Below are 19,863 nucleotides of genomic sequence, written 5' to 3'. Positions count from 1 at the left end.
TTGAAAATTTTGTAAAAAGTCTAGACTACAAACCACATATATACACTAGGCTATAGACTAGGTTATAGACTAGACTATTGACAAGACTATAGACTAGACTATAGACTAGACTATAGACTAGACTATAGACTAGACTATAGACTACACTATAGACTAGACTATAGACTAGACTATAGACTAGACTATAGACTAGACTATAGACTAGACTATAGACTAGATTATAAACTAGACTATAGACTAGACTATAGACTAGATTATAGACTAGATTATAGACTAGACTATAGACTAGACTATAGACTAGAATATAGACTAGATTATAGACTAGACTATAGACTAGACTATAGACTAGACTATAGACTAGACTATAGAATAGACTATAGACTATACTAGACTATAGACTAGACTATAGACTAGACTATAGACTAGACTATAGACTAGACTATTGACTAGACTATTGACTAGACTGGACTGACGATTTGTAGTAGTCATTGAAAAGTATTTTAATTAAAATTCAGTTTCTAGCTGGGTACATTCCACATGATAATAATAATTAATTATCAAAAAAAATCTAAAGATTTTCCAAATTAAATGAAAAATAACAAAAAAAACTTTTTTAGTTACAGCCTATAAAAAAGGCAGCAAAATAAAATTATAAACAAAAATTTAAATTTAATTTGATTTTTACAAACATTTTTTTCTACTGTTTCTTTTTCAGTATATTCAATTAAGGCTCAAAGACAAGTTGCAGGCAATGACCTGTAAAAGATTTAAAAAAAGTTTAATAAAAATATGTCTGCAAAATAGAGACAACATTTTGGCACCTAGACACAATTTTCTTATAACTTTTAATATTGTCAAGAAATATATGTTCGTAAGAATTTTAAAGCTTATTGACAAATATTATGTTTTGTAATTAATTTGGAAATCTTTGGAATTTTCAAAGTTTTCTTATTAATTTCTTAAAGTTGAGATTTATAAAATCGGTTATTTGACTTACAAATGATTAATAAAATGTTTAAATGTAGCAAACTTTAGTGTTTTTTATTCAGTCTTTTCCAAACAATTCATCTAAAGGTCGGAAATGGTTTAATGGTTATATAATGTAGTTTAGCCGGATTTGGTTTTAGCCAATGTTATGATTCTTATTATTAAACTTTCGTAAAACTTTTTCTAGCTTATTTACAATGTTTTATAGTTAACTTAAAAGGGTTGCAACAGTGTCACAATGTACTCTATTTTAAATGTCTTTAAAATAACTTCCTCTATAATTTATTGTCCCTGGTGTGCAACTAAGTAGTATAATTTCCTGTTGGTTTTCTAAGTGTCTTATTGTTTCCACATGAAAAGATGTTGGAAAGAAAGACATTAAAATAAACGAAAAAATAAATAAAATTAGTATGCAAAGCTATCGAAAGAATATAATGTTGTGATTTTATTTTATTCCATTTTTCCAATTTTATATGATTTTTGCCCTTTTTGGCAAGTTTATGCTAAACAAGTAAGAGTGCTAAACCAGATATACAAATAGACAGACAGATGGACTTAGTTATATCGACTTCGTTTTCTGTAAGTATAAGTTTTCTATAATCTTCAAGATGAAAATGTGTGGTCACCTTAAAGACTTATGTGTGATGATCCATGCAGACCGTGCTGGTAGGACCACCCATATTGGTCGACTTGGTGGTTACAAACACGTGGAATGCTGAGCAGCATACATGACAGCAAGTTAAAAATGCACAAATGTACAAGGTCCAATGTTATATTCTCGGAAGATCCTACACCTACGGCTAAGAAGACAGGTTGTATAAACTCGGATCTAAAAGTTGCAAAACAAAATTTTCCTCTAAAGCTGGATGGAGCAGCGAGGTACTTTACCCGAAGTAAAACACCCTGTTTTGGAGACTACCAAGGATTTAAGGTGGCGACATCAGTCACTTATGCACGAGAAACTGCTAACAAAGTTCGCCACCTGGGCGAATAACAAGACCTCTAGACAAGGAAACCTGCAACCTTAGTTGAATCGCTCTTTGAAGAGGAAAAATTCTCTCTAAAGTGATCTAAGGGAAAACTGGTTGTTCTGAAGAAGAGTCCCCTCTCGCTTAATTAGTTGTACAATATTTCCATATAGGAAAGCCATAGTGCTCAAAAAGCTAATAGAGGTGTTATGGAAAGTGAACCCTGGTATCTCCCTAGGTGCAACCGAGTGAAACGAATGACTTTTTCTTATTTCCAAGGGTGTTAATCTAGAAGTTGTCTCTGTTATAAAGACATTACGACTGTCATTACTCTTGCTTCCCCCGGGGCATGCTTCTATGATGAGAGTCACATCATGGTGTATTGCCAGGAATGTCGAGAGTTTAACGTGAGCGCCTGCCTTGACGGCCTCATCCACTGAGTAGACTTGAGAACAGTCTACCATCGCCCCTTTGTTCTTCAATGAAGAACGCCGGTGGCAATTTTTGTACATTGGTGCTGACCGGTCTATGCACAATTGCTTTCCTGGAGTACTCGAGACATCTAATCTCTTGACCATTGGATGACCTCTGTTGATTCGCAACTGCACCTAGATACGTAACCGGTAGACCGAAGTACGATCAGGAAAATTCAATGGCATCATCCATCATCATTCAACCCAACACACATCTCATTTATACGACACATTCATAAGAGAAAAACATACGACACATTCATTAGGTAGACGGGTGGGTAACCCGCCGAACCTCACATTCATCCCGTACCATATACAATTAATACCAACTCATTTCCAACGCTTAGTCCCACATTCACTCGACTGCGGGGTATCTGTTGTTCTCGGCAAAAGCACCGAACTTATCCAAAAAATATTGACCATTATCATGCATCAGTCTTTTAACAGCCACTTACTCTCCCTGCGAATTTGGGTTTAAACCACAGCCACTACGGGGATCCCGAAGGAACCTCAACCAACTGACCAGCCAGGACATAGGCCTGCGGGCAACTGGCCACCCGTAGTACCAGATTATGCGGTGCTCTGGTCTGACCTCTGGCAATCTATGCAAGGACTAAGCCAAGCAGTAGACTGTAACCAATTTTTCAATCCCGGTCAGATTGGAGGTATTGGCCACCTCTTTATACCCCGGGATTGCAATAACACCAAGGCGGAGGTCTTGCCAAGGTAACATGCCCCCGGGGAAACTACGGGTGGCCAGTTGCCCTAAATACTATGTCCTGGCTGGTCAGTTGGTTGTGGTTCCTTTGGGATCCACGCAGTGGCTGTGGTTGAAACTTAAATCACGGGAAGAGGGTGCTTGGTTAAAAGACTAATACATGGTAAATATGATTATCAAGATACATTCCTGTTATAGTTCCTAGATTCTGGGGCGGTACGAATTACAGAGAATAACTGTGGATTATTAAAATGTTAAATTTGAGCAAATAATGAAAATTACGTCCCTCTAGGAGCTGTTGCCGGAACAACAGAGCCATAAAAGTGTGGTTGGACGACATTATGACGGGGTAGATTGAGCTCATAACACCTATCTTTATACTAAGTTCTTAAATGAAAATATTTTAGTTTCCAAAAGGATTTACCTATATTTTCTCAATAGATCCATCATTTGAAATTCAAATCAAAAATATAGCTAACTATAGCTTTTTTGTTGTTGTCCTGTTCTCTAATAACACCCCGTTAGAGACGTGAAACATTAAAAAAAGAAACAAATTTAATGTGTTTGATTAAATAAGAGTAAGTGACTGAGAGTTATTATTGTGTGTGGGTGTTTAAGGACTCAACAAAGAGAATGAGTACACGAAGTCATTGTGTGCTTGATGGTGCATGCTGACTACGAAAAGAAAACAAAGACATTTTAAGTGTAAACAACTTTTCATGTTTGTTATTATTGTAGCATGCTACGCTACTTATCTTTTGTTGTGTGTTAGTTTAAGGACAATTATTCTTCTAGTCATGTTGTTGCTGGTTGAACAAGTATTTGGAAAAAGAGAGAGAATGTGGATATATGTGTGTATTTATTTTTCCTTGCCAACAAATTTTTCTTATCTTAAGCTCATTTTAGTTTTCCATAATAAAAAAAAAGCAGAACAAAAAAAACTCAAAAAGTGGGCTAATTTAATTTGAATTTGCTGTTGCAGCAAATTTTGTGCTTAAAAACTTTGAAATATTGTCTATTAAGAAAATAAAATAATAATTTTATTAGAAACACTTATAATAATCATTAGAATATAATGCATTTTTTGTGTTTCGTTTATACAAGTTTGTCTTTTCATTTTCCATAATTTCTATAATATAATTTTTCGACTCTATAAAGTAGTTCTTAATCTTTTTGATTTTGTAGTCGTTTAAGCCATGTTAGTCTTGAAAAGACCCTAGATATCTGTGAGATCCGAATCTTTATTAATTTCATCAGAAATGCTTTCGAAAAGATCGTTTTTAGGTTATTAAGTTGAGAGAGTCGGCTCACTTAGTCCCATATAATGGTCCCTTTGGATTGCACGTCGACCTACCCATGAGATATTACGTGTGCATGTTCGAAGTTAAACCAACCAGAGGAACGAGCAAAGGATACTATCCTATTTACATCCATCATGGATAGATCGACTGTGTCGTGTTATATCAAACTACGACCTCTATAGAAGTCGTATTATTGAATATTGAGTCTTTTAGCATGTGCACCTATTTTGCAGTGTCCTATCAGTAAGGCTAGTAGTAGTCGCAAAAAGCACCAAGAAACTGTGAGAACTTTTTCCTCATAGAGTGGCCAGGTCTGTCTGAAAGTTGAATAAGTAGTCAGCGATGCCTATCTGATTTGAGCAGTCCTCATAAAATTCTGTTGAATAAGAGATTTACAGCAAGAAAGTGGAACGCCAACAATTATGTAAACCTCGTTTATTTGTAGGCGAGCACCCTCCTTCGATAGTGCATTCGCAAAATTATTCCTTGTCCCGGATTCAGAGAATTTATATCGGTAAGATACGTTGTACTTATAGACTCCATTTGATGGTAGTCTTGCTGACGGTACAGATTTAACGTGGTTATAACGTGGTCTTATAACAGTATTTATATCCAAAAGAACCCTAATCAAGATTTTGCTAAAAGACAAGAGAGTCTTAGTTCTAACCTAAAGCAGTATCGATATTTTACAAATGATGATATAAGACCACCTCACTCCAAGCCCAGTCATTTATCAATGTTGATAAAGTCACAAAGGGAGTGTGAGTATCTTTTTGCGATGGAGTTAAGTTTAGGAATGACCCTTTGGTTACGCATTCATTAGATATTTCATTTCCCCGAATGACCTCAAATCCTGGAATCCATATCAGCCCATCGTGATGTTGTGTCAGTTGCGCCAATGATTAAATACAACTGTGAAAACATTTCAACTAAACAACGTTAGAATTCAGATCATTGATTAATACAAGTAGATATGTACAGTTTAATTTTCGAGATTTAGTTCCCGTGATAATATTCGTTAAAGTATACCAATACCGTCCGTCGGTCTGGCTGGCTGGCTGTCCATTTAAACCTTGTGCGCAAGGTACAGGCCGCAATTTTCAAGATAATTGGATGAAATTTCGCACACACGAAGTCTATTGAAAATGGTTTAAATCAGTCCATTATTTCGACTAGCCCCCATGCAACCGTACCCCCCAAATAAGGCCTTTTAGCTTATAATTAATTTAAATGATCTATTATGTGAACAAAAGTCGACAAAACTTAGTTTTAAAGAACTTTAAATGACACTACCAATTTTTGTAATGATCGGACTTCATTTGACCCTAGCCCCCATACAAACTCCCCTTCAGAAAATGACCTAAAGGTCAAAATTCACTTACAAACACTAATGACACTTTTAAATTATACATAAATAATATTGAAGAAGACTTAATTCCCCCTACCAACATTTTTAAGGATAGGACCATATTTTGCCCCACTCCCCTTTGAAATTAAGTTAAAAAAACAACCAAATGCTTTATTTTTTTAAATAATTCCCATTTTAACATACATACTGACAGGTGTAGGGTATAATAGTATTTTTGGAAATCTAAATGTTTTTTTTTAACATTAATACAACTTCAATTGAAATCCACTTAAACGGCAATTTTATTCTTCTTTTTTTAATATCAAAATATTTTAATATTTGTCCTTCAGTAATTTAATAATGAATAATTTACAATCTACATGTAGTGATAATTAATGCCATGAAAATGACATTCAGTTTAATAGAAATTTTGTATATTATATTCAAATTTTATTAACATATGTATTTTAAGTGCATACATACATACCCAGCAAGAAATGGTAATGATTTGTACTTACATAATAACTTACATTTTCAATAAATACTACATACCGACTTCATTACTTAGAGGGAGTGTATTAATTACTTACAACAGGCTTATTAACCTCCCTATAACCAAGTGATCATGATAAGTACTTCTTAAACTTCATATATGTAAGTTTAAATGATATAACTTAAAGTGCTATTGTGTAAGTTATTTGTAGCATTTAGTAAAGTGTTATACTTTGTAATAAAGATTTTTGCTGGGTATTTTGCAGTTGCAAAATTCAAAGGTAAATTTATATTTCATTACTTTCTTAAAATCATTGGAAAACTTAGTTCAGATTAAAAAGTTATAATTTATGATTATAACAACTCAAGGCTGTATTTTATATAATTTTTAAGAAATTAATTGTATTTGTATGTACAAATTCTTTATGAGATTTACATATGTACTACGTATATCCTTTATACGACCGTTACTATGACTTTAAGCGTCTCTTTGTTTTCATTAAAATATTTTACATCATTTTAATAAACACCCACTTCAGTTTAATAAATCTCTTTTTGTGTGTAAATGCTGTTTTTTTTTTTGTTCGTTATGATTTATCTGATTTCATACGAAATAATTTAAATATTATTAAAATAATATATTAGGATTGTTTTTCCAGAATTGTAAAAATCGGTTTTAAAGGACTACGCTGGAAATTCTGAAGCAATACTCTTGCGCTTTGCTGGATAAATTTAATTTGTTTATAGTGATATTTTTAAGACATTTATCAATGCTTTAGTAGTTATTTATGGAAATCCGATTTTCATCAAATTTACTTAGAGCTTATTATTTAGCAAGAATATAAAATATTTATCGCAGATTTGTCTCCTTATTCCAATAGAATCATTGAAGATCTTTTAAAAAATTTGATTAGTTTGAGCAGAGCAAAACAGTCATCTAAATAACTTCTCTACTAACTATTATGTGGGTAGCCCATTCGATCCGACAAGTAAGTAAGTTAAGAGCCAAAATATTCAAGATCCTTGCCCGAGATAGTGGCAGAATATTTTTGATATTCTTGTTATAGTTCCGCATATTGTATTATCTATTAGTTAGTTGTGCTCTTGGTTGGGATTGAATACCATGTAGGACTAAATGTCAATATCTCGGATATTTTTCGCGGCCGTATCAATGGCGTAAAAAACAGAATAAAAAACAGTGAAGGCATTAGGCCTTCATAAGAGACAAAAGAAGTTCAAACTCTTCCGAAAGAAATTTCTTGCCAGTATCCGTAGTAGTGTAAAATGACATCACTTTGACTCGCAGGATAGAGTTACAGCAGCACATTTTATCGAAGCTTAATGCAGCTATTATAGAATCCTTCTATGATCATGGTTCATTGCTTTAGACTATCTGAGTCTAGAGTCGAATCAAAAAAATTAGGTGTCAATAGCGCATGCTACAGAAGAAGTACCTTCTAAAAAATGGTCAGATTTAATTTGATTTCCATTGTCATTCGCCGAGCCCTATGTAACCGGACCGCTGTAGACGTTCAGTGCACAATGTTTAAGATCCCATCATATTCCCAATGTTTTCTTGCAAGAATAGAAGCCACAAGACACCTTATTGATTCTATTCTCAGCATTACGTTTCTACGAGAACTTGGAGTTCTAAAGGAAGCAAAGTTATTTCAAATATTCTCAAATTTCGGTTTGTTATATACCAACCACACTACTACAGTATATATGTGAATATATTGGTCCTACATCCATCATTAAGTATACTAAGGTCGCAATTTTCAATATAGGGTAGAAGGGGGACCAGAACCACTTTTTTTTGAAGCGGCCTCAAATTAAAACCACAATACATATTTTTAATTTTTTTTCTTGATTCGAATACTTAGATATGTTGTCTTTAGTTTTATTCCTTTCAATCATGTACATATTTTTTAACTTTTCCACACTGACCAAAATATAATAAACCAGATATTTATTGTTTATTTCACAAAATTTAACAAAAAAATTAAAACAAATTATTACTGATTTTTTCTATATTTTAACCAAATTTTGTTCTACATCACAAGCATTATATATTTGGCGCATATGCCCCACGGGCAGTTCTGGGGTTTAGTTTCAATTTTTTCGGGCTTCAAATTATATTATCGAAAATATAATTATGTCTTATTGTTCACTATTATTGACGTTCTAATACTGACCAATATATTTTTTCTATCATAAAAACTAAAAAAGTTAGCACAACAAGTTCACACAGTGAAATATTTTCACAGCCCTTTGAAAAACATTATATGTAAAGTTAATGTTTCAAATGTTGATAGATAATCTATAAATGAAAATAAAATTTGATAATGCGATAAAATCGATCACTCAGTTTTCCAGTTATTCGCTATTGGTAGATGTGCCCCTATCGCCGTGATCCCCCTTCTACCCTAATTTGTATTGGTTGTATTGTATCATGATCCCTCAAAGAAGAGTCTGAAGAACTTAAGTCAAGGAATAAGTTAATAACAAAATAATTGGAAACAAAATGGATCAGAAGTATGTATATGAACACATATGTACTATGCATTTGTTATCGATAAAATAACAGTAAACCGATAACAGTTATTTACAAAATTTGAACTCGACCTTTTGAATCATAAAATTGAAGTGGCCGGTATTCTAGGTAATCTGTACCTTCTTTGTGTTCCATCTTTGTGGATCCATACCTAAACCATTTTCTAGTTGGCAAATAGCTGCTGTTGACTAATATATGAACAATATGTTTAAAGATGAAATTGTGGACCGATATACATATTATAGATTTCCTCTAGCTTTTCCCAGCAAAAAAAAAAAAAAAATGACTTCCAAAGAAGCGAAAAAGAAGTCAATAAACATCACTTCAACAAAAGATAAAAAAATCACTTAGTGCTACTTTTGAAGTGATGATAAATGTTATTCTTTTGGAAGTACTTCGGTTAATTTTTGCTGGAAATGTTTTAGAATCTTATACAAATTCAAAATAGGTTTAAAAGCTTTTCAACATAAAATAACGTTTAGAAATACTATATAAACAACACAATTGAAATTGTTAGATTATCCCATCAAATAAAAATTCATTGACAACTGTGCTCAACAAAAAAAATATATGTATTGCACCTCCCAATTGAAAAGCTTCTGAGCTAGATACATGACGCCATGTATCATTATATTGCGGTTGTACTTGTCATTGTACTTATACAATGTGTTTATATGTTACTCATTAATTTCATTTAATTGACAGCTGTCAGTCGACCTTTTAATTAGTTCGTAATTTAATACGTAATTTATCCAATTTGAAGGAAAAAAATCAAAAGAAAAAATAATACTATAAAAAAGGTATTAAAAACAGGTAAACAAATGTAATTATTACATTAAATGACAGTTTGTTTATTTTTCTTTTATTTTCTTCATTTAACCTTAATAATAGAGACTATAAATAATAATAATAAGAGACACAGACAGAAAATTACAAATATTTTGACTTACCGTAATTTAAGAAGAAAATTCGTTGTTGAAATGTAAAAATTTCGTTTAAATTTGAAGTGATGAATCTGTAATTGAATAGAAAAAAATAAATATATGATAATAAATTAGAAGTTGTTAAAAATGTTTTATTTTTAAATTTGTATATATTTAAAAATAATGACATTATTTTAAATGAAACTCTTGAAAATTTTCAAGCATACTTTTAGGTTTTATAATAACAATACCAATTTTGTTGTTCTGACATACATTTTCTGGGCATAAAATTTGCCACTTTAAGGGAGAGAGAGAAAACGTTTGAGTTGTTAAATAAATATAATATTTGTGAAGAATTTTAGAAAATTTTTAAAGATTTAAATTAATTTTATAAAATGAGACTTTTAGTTTAAGTTCTATCAAAGTGATCGTGCAATGTATTCACGTCTTTAATTTAAGCTGAAATGCTTAAAAATAAGATTAATTTACGAATATAAAAGATCAAATTAATTACAAGAATTAGTTTTTAAATGCGCTTATTAAATATGATGATATTGTTAAAACTTAACAAGACTTGTAACCACTTACCTAATAACATACATTTTCATGACTACTACATATCGTTCTAGTTACATAGAAGTACTTGTTATTGTGTGTTATTACTTTCTGATTCATTAGTCAGCTTCTCCGATAACATATAGAAACTGTATAGAAGCTGCACGATTTACATCGACTAATTTTTCTCCTTTGTCTCTAATGACATTACCATGTAAAATAATTGGTTAAAATGAGTAGTTATTTCATACATTACTTGTTAATAAGTGGTCGTTTTCAATGTCTATATTTTACTTCTAATAAGGATTTAATTAGTGGTTCCAATCCTAACCGATATTCAAGCTTTTTATAGAAATATTGACTTTTACATTTGTTTAAAAACAATTCTAAATACCCTGATATTATAACTTCTTAATAAAGCTTTGAGGAGAAGAATGCACATATAAACATAGAAAATAAAGACATTTGTCATTAGTTAGTTTTTGGTCGTCGTCAAACAAAAATAAGTAGTTATTCCTGCAAAATGTAAGCGAATACACTTTGCTCCAATATTACTTGTCTGCTTACAGGTTAAGTAAAGGTTTTTTATATGAGAATTACTCATGAACAAATATATGATAAGTGATACCATATTTCTGAAAGATGGATTCGAGTAGAAAAAAATTTGTTCTTGAACTTGGCCAAACATCTCCAAAATCTTCAGATGCGGGTAAAACCCAGTTTTTCATACCTTAAAGCATTCCTTGAAATGATTTGACAACAGTTACACCTCAGAGGAGTGACTGTGGTACTAAGCATAGGAAATGAGCTTTTAAATGTATATAATACAGGATGAATGAAAAGATATACGGTTCTTGCCAGTCCTTACACCTAGATGGAGTGTGTCGGATATTGTTCTTTATGAGTGTGTAGGATTTTTTTTTTAATTTTATTTATTCTTTATTGAATCTTTCTTATGTAGAAATTTACAACAAGTATTAAAATCTTAACCAAAATTATAACTAACTTTGTTATTGCCGATGCAATTTCAACCAAAGTTCTCGATAATTTGATTATCTGGAAAAATCTAATGTTTCCGTTCTTCTCAGTCGCCTATGACACTCAAATGACAGCAACTCCCTGGCAAGGGGACATAATAAGCGAGGTGATCCATCCTGACATTGAGATCCCTATGAATATTACTATTGCGAATGTGCCACGGGCCACCTGTTATTGACCTTAACAGTGCTAACTGCTTTCTTTGTAATTTTTCAACATTAGATGAAGAGACTGTTCACCACAGTTGAATGCCGTATAGCCATATCGGTTTTATAACTGTTTTGTACAAAAGCACTTTGTACTCCAAGTCTAGAGCTGACCGTTGTCCAATTAGCCAATACATTTGAGCTGACTTTAATTTTATTTGTTTAACCTTGGCTTCAATGTGGTGAGTCCATGTTAAGCGGCAATCAAGGTGGATACCAAAATATCTCACATGGCTTTGTTTAGGAATTTTTATATTGTTTATCTGTAGGGGAGGACAATTTTCGCGCCTTAAAGTAAATGTAACGTGAGTACATTTTGTTGCATTGACCTTTATTTTCCATTTGTCCAGCCACTTTTCCAATTCGCCGATGTGAAGCTGGAGTTGTTCAGAATAGTTTGAAGGATGAATGAGATGCGTGCTTCCTTGTCCAGGTATGTTCAGAGAAAATTCTATTCAAATCAGATTTATCACAGTGTATTCTCTATTCATTCGGTGTTCGGTTCATTTAATTGATTCCTAATCGGTATACCGGTTACGTATTTAGGTGCTTTTGCCGAGGCAACAGACGCCATCCCATCTGCGTGGTTGTAAACGCAAGTGATGTTTTTACATCTCGAAAGTTAAGCAACGAAGCAGCGACGATCAGAGATTAGATAGCTCAAGTACTTGTGCAAAAGAAGTAAAAAAGAAGTAGAATTCACTCAATGGACGTACTTAAAAAGACCTAAAGAAGTAATGATTTTAACACAGGCTTGTCATAAGAGAAATGTCCTTTTTATTTGATTCATTTTTATTTTCTTTTTTTGGAAGTTATCAGGAAGTGACATTGTAGTATTATATAATACAACTAATTTTACTTAAATAATATTTACATAATAATGGGTTTTATTCAAAAAATTTTAGTACAAAAAAACCTTAAATTTTAAACAAAATTGGATTCTTTTCGCTTTTTTGGAAGTCAACAAACATCACTTCCACAGATGGTAAACAAATTCACTTTTGAAGTGTTGATAAAGTTATTATATATATCTTATAGGGTATAAACATACCATTCTCACGAAGGTGAACGGTATTAAAGGGACACTTAGTAAATGATGATAGACCATTTTTGGAAAATTTTCAAATATGTAATAAAACCAAATTAATATATTTTCCTCAAAGCATTATAAAAATAAAACGCATTTTGATATGCACCAAACAACTATAAAAATAAATGTATATAGTTGTTGAACAAAATACTTAAAGACCTTTTAATTGTAAACTTACATGAAAAAATCATGCCAAACACAGACAAACATACATTTCAAAATATAGCTACAAACGAATTTTTCGGAAAAAACCCTAAAAAAATTAAAAACATAACAACAAAAAGTTTTAAATATCAATCCCTTTGCAACACCCTGGGGATGTTCCTCTGATTTTCATAAGCTTTAGTTGTAAAAAATGTATTTTGTTAAAAAAAAAATAATGCATTAAAAACAATAAAACTTTTTTTCTATAAAACATTTCAGTTTTAATGGTTTTGTTTGGTATGTGTGTGTGTATGTATGTGGAATATGTCTTTTATACTTTGTGGTTACAATTTATTTTTGTAAATGAAAATGTTTTTTTTAAATATTAAAAAAAAAACACGTAAAAATATGATAAATGAAATATGAAAGTCGCATACATGTACATATATGGTACATATTTTATATGAGGTTTCCTCTGTAGATGTTTTTTCTTTTTTTTTCTTCTCTGTTTTATTCATTTTAGTGCCATCAGTCATGGCAAGCTGTCACATAAATGTTGACCTACATACATCAATGGAAATAACCAAAACATACATGTATGCAACCATACCTACACAGCCTCACTCACTTACTTACTTACTCGTAGTATATACTAACAAAATATGACAATTTCAAAAAACGAAAAAGGGTATAAAATTCCGAAATCATTTCATATTACAGCAAATCCATTAAAAAAGAATTCAAAAAGAAGTCACTGATGCAAAACATGACCAAAAGATTGCAATTTAAATTTAAACACAGTTAGAAAATGTTGCTAGAAAATACTGTAATTGCTTGAAATATTTATACATTTATTTTTTTAAATTTTTGCTTTAAACATTGTGAATTTTGATTTACATTTACAAGGAAAAACGGTTCAAGAGCTTAAAAGGATTAATTTATTATTCTTAATATACGATTTTATGCTTTACAAAAATCAAAACTTCATTTCATTGTATCATTCTAATGAACAGATACATCTCCCCTAGTTCAACATGTGGTATGAGTTTTGTAAATATCATGTATACGTACTGGAGGTGTTAAATACTCAATTCTTACAAAATTTAATTAAATATGAAATTTTGCAAATCTGGAATACCGTTTAGGCCTAGAATTCAAAAAATTTGCAGGAATAATATTGAAGTATATATGAACATTGGGGCATAAAATAAAATGACTAGAAATAAGAAGTGGGCGCGAACTCCTGATTCCTACTTAAAACACGGAATAGGAGACCTCTTATACAAAATTCGTATTTCTATGTAATAACTAAGACTGGAATAATGGAATCTTTGTGAACGTTTGGATAATACATTGTCGGTTTAAGAATAGTAGGGGTAACGCATGTACCCCTCCTATTTAAAGTACATATGTGCGGAATAGTAGACCTCTTATACAAAAAACTTATTTCTGTGTAATTACTAAAACTGGAATAATGGAATCTTTGTGAACGTTTGGATAATATTTTGGCGTTTTTATAATAAGAAGGTGTAGCGCATGTTATCAATAGTTTAGTGTTTTACTGTGGAAGACCGGAGTTAGTTGTTTCGACTACCACCTGAGGCACTGGTGCATTTCTTCAGATTTGATGTATAACCTAACTACCTAACCAACTAACTAACAAACTAACTAACAAACTAACTAACTTACTTACTAACTAACTAACTAACTAACTAACTAACTAACTAACTAACTAACTAACTAACTAACTAACTAACTAACTAACTAACTAAGTAACTACCTAACTAACATGTTGATTAGATGTGATTCTCTTGGAATCGTCGACCAAATGGCAACATGCTACATGAGCATATCATAGTCAGAAACGAACACTCATCCAATTGCAGAAAACTTCGTGAGCGTGTCTTAAAAGACAGTGTTATTGGAACTAAACTTAAAATATAGTTTTAAACTTTGAATCTTCTGTTAGGTCTTAATTTCACCTTCACTTGAGCAGAGCTACCAGAGTTTCTTTTAAGTATACCTCACCAAATGTGATATAACTTATGTTATGTCTACATAAATGAAAAAGAACTTTAAGGAAAAATAAAACGTCGAATCCTCAAAAGTATACCAGATATACTAATCATTACTATTAAGCATACTTGCCAAAGAGGGAAGAAAATTTGTTGAGTTTGTTAAGTTTATAACCTCAGGAAAGTTTATACTTCGAAAGTTCAATTCAAACTCTATGACTTTTTTTGCAAAAAAAATAAATTACTCAAAAATGACACTTTTTTTAATTTCATAAATTAACATTAATTTAATTAACTCGACTCTTATTTTTTTAAATATTTCATTATTGCTGTTCGATAATCCATCTTATAATCATCAATATGTACAAAATTTCATACAAATGAAAATAATCGTTTATGAACATCAGTATTAAATCTCCACTGCGTATACGTATTATTAATATCACTCATACAACACGTTACACAAAATTTTACAGAAAATTTCTCCTAACTAACCATTAAATCTGTTTTTTTATTATTAATAACACACGTGTCTTATATATTATTTTATCTCATATTTTTTTCATATATTGAATGATTAACACAGACAACAAATTATGAACATGAATTTTATAAAAAAAAACATCCTTACACAACAATACGTGCACATTTTAGTTATGATACTCAATAGTGTTATAACTCGAAAAAAATTTTTTTAATTGAGCTTTTTTGTATAAGAAACTCATGTATTGAAAATTTATTCAATAAATATTTCAATAACTTAAAATATTGAATAGAGAAACTCAGTTAGTGTTTACAGTAAGAACACTTTAACATCACTATAAAACAACTATTCAAGTACGTTTGCAGCAAAAATTTTATTCAAAAAATTAACATGTGCCTAAAACAACATTAACGCTTGTGATCCATACAAGCGAAAATTTTCTGTTAGTGCAAATGAGTATTATAATTGTCTAAAAAAATTGTCACGTTGTCAACAGGGACTATGATTATACAATTTTTACTTCTTCTATATACACCTTTTATGAAATTAATCTTACACCTTATATATTCTTCAATTTTCTTTAGAAAAAAAGTAAACGTCAATGATTTTATATTAAGGACACTTAAATTAAGGAATATACAATTAGTTCTCGGCTACAATAAATAATCTTCTTTAGAATGCCTAATCTATCTTACGTAACGAAAACTTTTTGTATATCTTAATTTTTATAGTCTTAATACATTTTAAAAACTTGTCAAGTTCAATATGTTGTCCTTTTTAGAAATTAAATTTTTTCAAAGCTATTTTCTCACATTTTGTCTTTTGTTTTGGTGAAATTAAATTATAATATAATAATCCAACACAATAAAAACCTTCAAAAAGGAAATAGACGTCTAGCCTATATTATATTAAGTCTAGTCCATAGTCTATTGTCTAGTCTAAAGTCTATTCTATAGTCTAGTCTATAGTCTAGTCTATAGTCTAGTCTATAGTCTAGTCTATTGTCTAGTCTACAGTCTAGTCTACAGTCTAGTCTATAGTCTAGTCTATAGTCTAGTCTATAGTCTAGTCTATAGTCTAGTCTATAGTCTAGTCTATAGTCTAGTCTATAGTCTAGTCTATAGTCTAGTCTATAGTCTAGTCTATAGTCTAGTCTATAGTCTAGTCTATAGTCTAGTCTATAGTCTAGTCTATAGTCTAGTCTATAGTCTAGTCTATAGTCTAGTTTACAGTCCAGTCTATTGTTTAGTCTATAGTCTAGTATATAGTCTAGTCTATAGTAAAGTCTATAGTATAGTCTAGTATATAGTGTAGTCTATAGTATAGTCTATAGTTTAGGCTATAGTCTAGCATATAGTCCATCCTGTAGTCTAGTCTACAGTCTAATCTGTTGTATATTCTATAGTCTATTATATAGTCTAATCTATAGTTTAGTCTATAGTCTCGTCTATATTCTATATTCAAGTCTGTAGTCCACTTTATAGCCATAAGTTTAATCTAAACTATAGTCCAGGTTATAGTTTAATCTATAGTCTAGTCTAAGGAATATTTTGTAGTCTTTCCTATAGGTTAACCTATAGTTTAGTCTATAGTCAAATTTTTGATATAGTGTAAGTCTAAAGTATAATCGAAACTCTAGTCTTGAGTCTAGTCTATAATATAATCTAAAGTCTATAGTCTTGTCCTTAATCCATATTAAAAATCTTTTGAAATTTTAAAATAAAATTCGATCAAATATGTAGCTCGCTCAAATGTATTCATATTTCTAACTTCTTGAAATATGACAAATGACTTCTCATAGCACTCTTTTTTATTTGCAGCTAGAGTTAAGCACGTTTCAATCGTATTAAATATCATAAAACTTGAACCTTCCGGTTTTTTTAATTTCACGGGTGTGATTATCATAAATTAATATATTAATTTTGAATAGTAAATAACTGCTGATTGTATAGCCATTATTTAATACCAAGAATCATTAATATCATTTACGGCAAATAACATTTATTTTAGCAACACTATGGCAAGTGTTTCGAACACAACCTTGTAATTAAAATGTCACAAGTTTTTATTTTTAAAATCATTTATTGTAACAAGCAAAATGTTAAATAACAATTTATTTTAACCGCCGGATGTTAAAAGTAACAACTTTTATACACCTACAACAATACATACATACATATAGGTAAGTATGTATGTTTATACATACATGAGTACGTACATATGTATGTATTTACTTGCAATAACAATTGCAGTCATTCGCAAGTCGCAATTTAGAACACAATATAATGAGGCCACTAAGTAACCAACCATAGACGAGGAGGAACTCGAAAACGATACAGGAACATGATTACCAAGTCATGTTACTAGTTGCAGCAGTAGAAAGAAAGAGGGAAGGGATTGTAGGAGCTTTGTTAAGGTAAATGAAATAAAATAACATCAGTTTAATATACAACAACATATAACACAGGTTTATTAAGTCAAGTTGGTTTTGGGTTGTAGTATTTGTTGTTGCCACAATAAATGTGTGGCAAAGTTGCAAACATTCCATTATCCATTTCTGGCTGTAAGGGTATTCAGCAAACATGTTTTTTTATTAAATCATTATTAGTGTTACATAAACTTAAATAAAATATAAAATTTCATAATAAATTTCCATTTTATCTTTTATTTCTCATTACATGTAACCATGACATCTGTCAAAATATGCCTTATATGATGGACATGTTGGTTACAAAGATGAAAAAAAAAATTAAATAAAATAAATAACTAAAAGAGGGTGATTAAATTATGTTAATGTCATATTTTTCTTAACAACCAAGAATAGATTAGATAGATGGTTGTTGGCAGAAAGGCCATCAAGTAGGTTTTCCATCAAATATCATTTATCATTTTGACAGTATTACTTTCTGCTTTTGAAATATATACACCCAAAAGAGTGGGGAGTTTAAGTTTATTAATATAACAATTTATTTAAGAAAATAAGATATTTATTATAATGAATTACATAGAAATAATAATAAATTAAAACATGCTGTAACAGTTGTTAGATAAATAGATTATGACACTAGGAATTGCTGTAAAAGTTTTATTATCTTTATACAAAAAAAATGATTATAACTTCGTTGATGAATTACATAATAATAAGTATACATATACACATATATACATACATATACAAATGTACACGCGTAGTCCACATTCAAATCAAACCGGATCGGTTTAAGTAGTACGATAAATAACGATTTTCTTTATATCAAACAAAAAAATACTTTATTCAAATTCGGATCAGTTAAGTATGAATAACAGAATGTAAAATTTTGAATTATTACCAAAATGGTGTTGATTTAAGTTCGATTCGTACTTGATTTTAGTTTTAAGAACATTTCATCAAAAAAGATATCTGAAAAGGAATTAATTATAAAGAAGAATGAAAGGTTTTGATTACCACTTATAGGAATAATTAAAAAGTCTTTATATGATTTCATTGTATATCACTTTTGTTAGAATTTATCTCAATTGCTAATTATTGGCTTTAAGCTGATTTGCTCGGAGATACTTTGTATGGGGGCAAGGATCAAAAATTGACATATACATACAGATTTGATATATGTATGTATGTATGTATGTATGTATGTATGTATGTATGTATGTATGTATGTATGTATGTATGTATGTATGTATGTATGTATGTATGTTGATATTTAACTGAATAATTGACTCATTTAAATCAAAATCAATTGAGTTCGACAAAGAAAATGCATGTTCCAAATTTCATTGAAATATCTTCATAATTGCAGCCTGAACTTTGATTACAAAGTTTATATGAACTGATGAAGTACAGACGGACATAATTCACATCGAAATTAACTCAAATTATATACGAGATGTTATCCTTTAAAAACTCTGTTATGTCTAGTTTTCTTTGAGATATCAAAACCTGAAATGTAAAACAACTTTACTTTATTGTCGAGGACAAATCTCAAATAACATTGACTGTTGCACCCCCAAACAAACCATCATGTGATGAAAGGCATTCCTTATTGATCCTAATAATATGGAATCATTTTTGCTTGATGTATCATATAAAATTTATAAAGATAAACATGTACTGGAACTGAAGTTTCTTTCAGACTTCCGACCATGTTATTTTTATGTTCTGCAGTCTGATTATATATTCAACGGACTTCAAACTCCATGATAGAAGTAACTGTGAAAATAAGGTCCTGGCGAAACAATAAAACTATTCTGGGCTTCAGAACAGATACCTGGTAGTACCATTCGGTGTTAAGCTACGTATACAAGGTTGTCAGATCTTCCAACGTTGGCAGATCTTGCAAAGTGATTTCAATGTACTGACAATGAAAAATTGTCAGTTCTGACGATTTAAGAAAACCTTACAATTTCATTGCCAGATCGTTATCAGACAAAAATGTATATGGCAACAAATATTGTCAGTTCACACTGTTGTCAGGCTGTTGTATGACAAAAGTTGCCAGAGTTTTAGGTTCTTTTAATGCACTTTGTTGTCAATAAGAAACATTTATCTGATAATGATTTCATTGTCAGA

At 30.7% G+C, this 19,863-nt stretch overlaps 1 protein-coding gene across 1 annotated transcript in view; it reads right to left on the bottom strand.

The window, feature by feature from the left end:
• The window catches only part of LOC111681662 (pneumococcal serine-rich repeat protein), a 105,400-nt gene extending 95,542 nt beyond the window's left edge, over positions 1-9,858 (bottom strand). The window contains exon 1 of the mRNA XM_046955773.1: positions 9,792-9,858. The gene's annotated coding sequence lies outside the window, so the exon portion shown is untranslated. The remainder of the gene's footprint in view (positions 1-9,791) is intronic.
• Between the last annotated feature and the right edge of the window lie 10,005 nt (positions 9,859-19,863).

This window comes from Lucilia cuprina, chromosome 6 (genome assembly GCF_022045245.1).
Source record: "Lucilia cuprina isolate Lc7/37 chromosome 6, ASM2204524v1, whole genome shotgun sequence".
In the NCBI taxonomy this organism is placed as follows: Eukaryota; Metazoa; Arthropoda; class Insecta; order Diptera; family Calliphoridae; genus Lucilia; species Lucilia cuprina.
The sequence above is the reverse complement of the archived record's forward strand: the minus strand, read 5'-3'. Positions and strand labels throughout refer to the sequence as shown.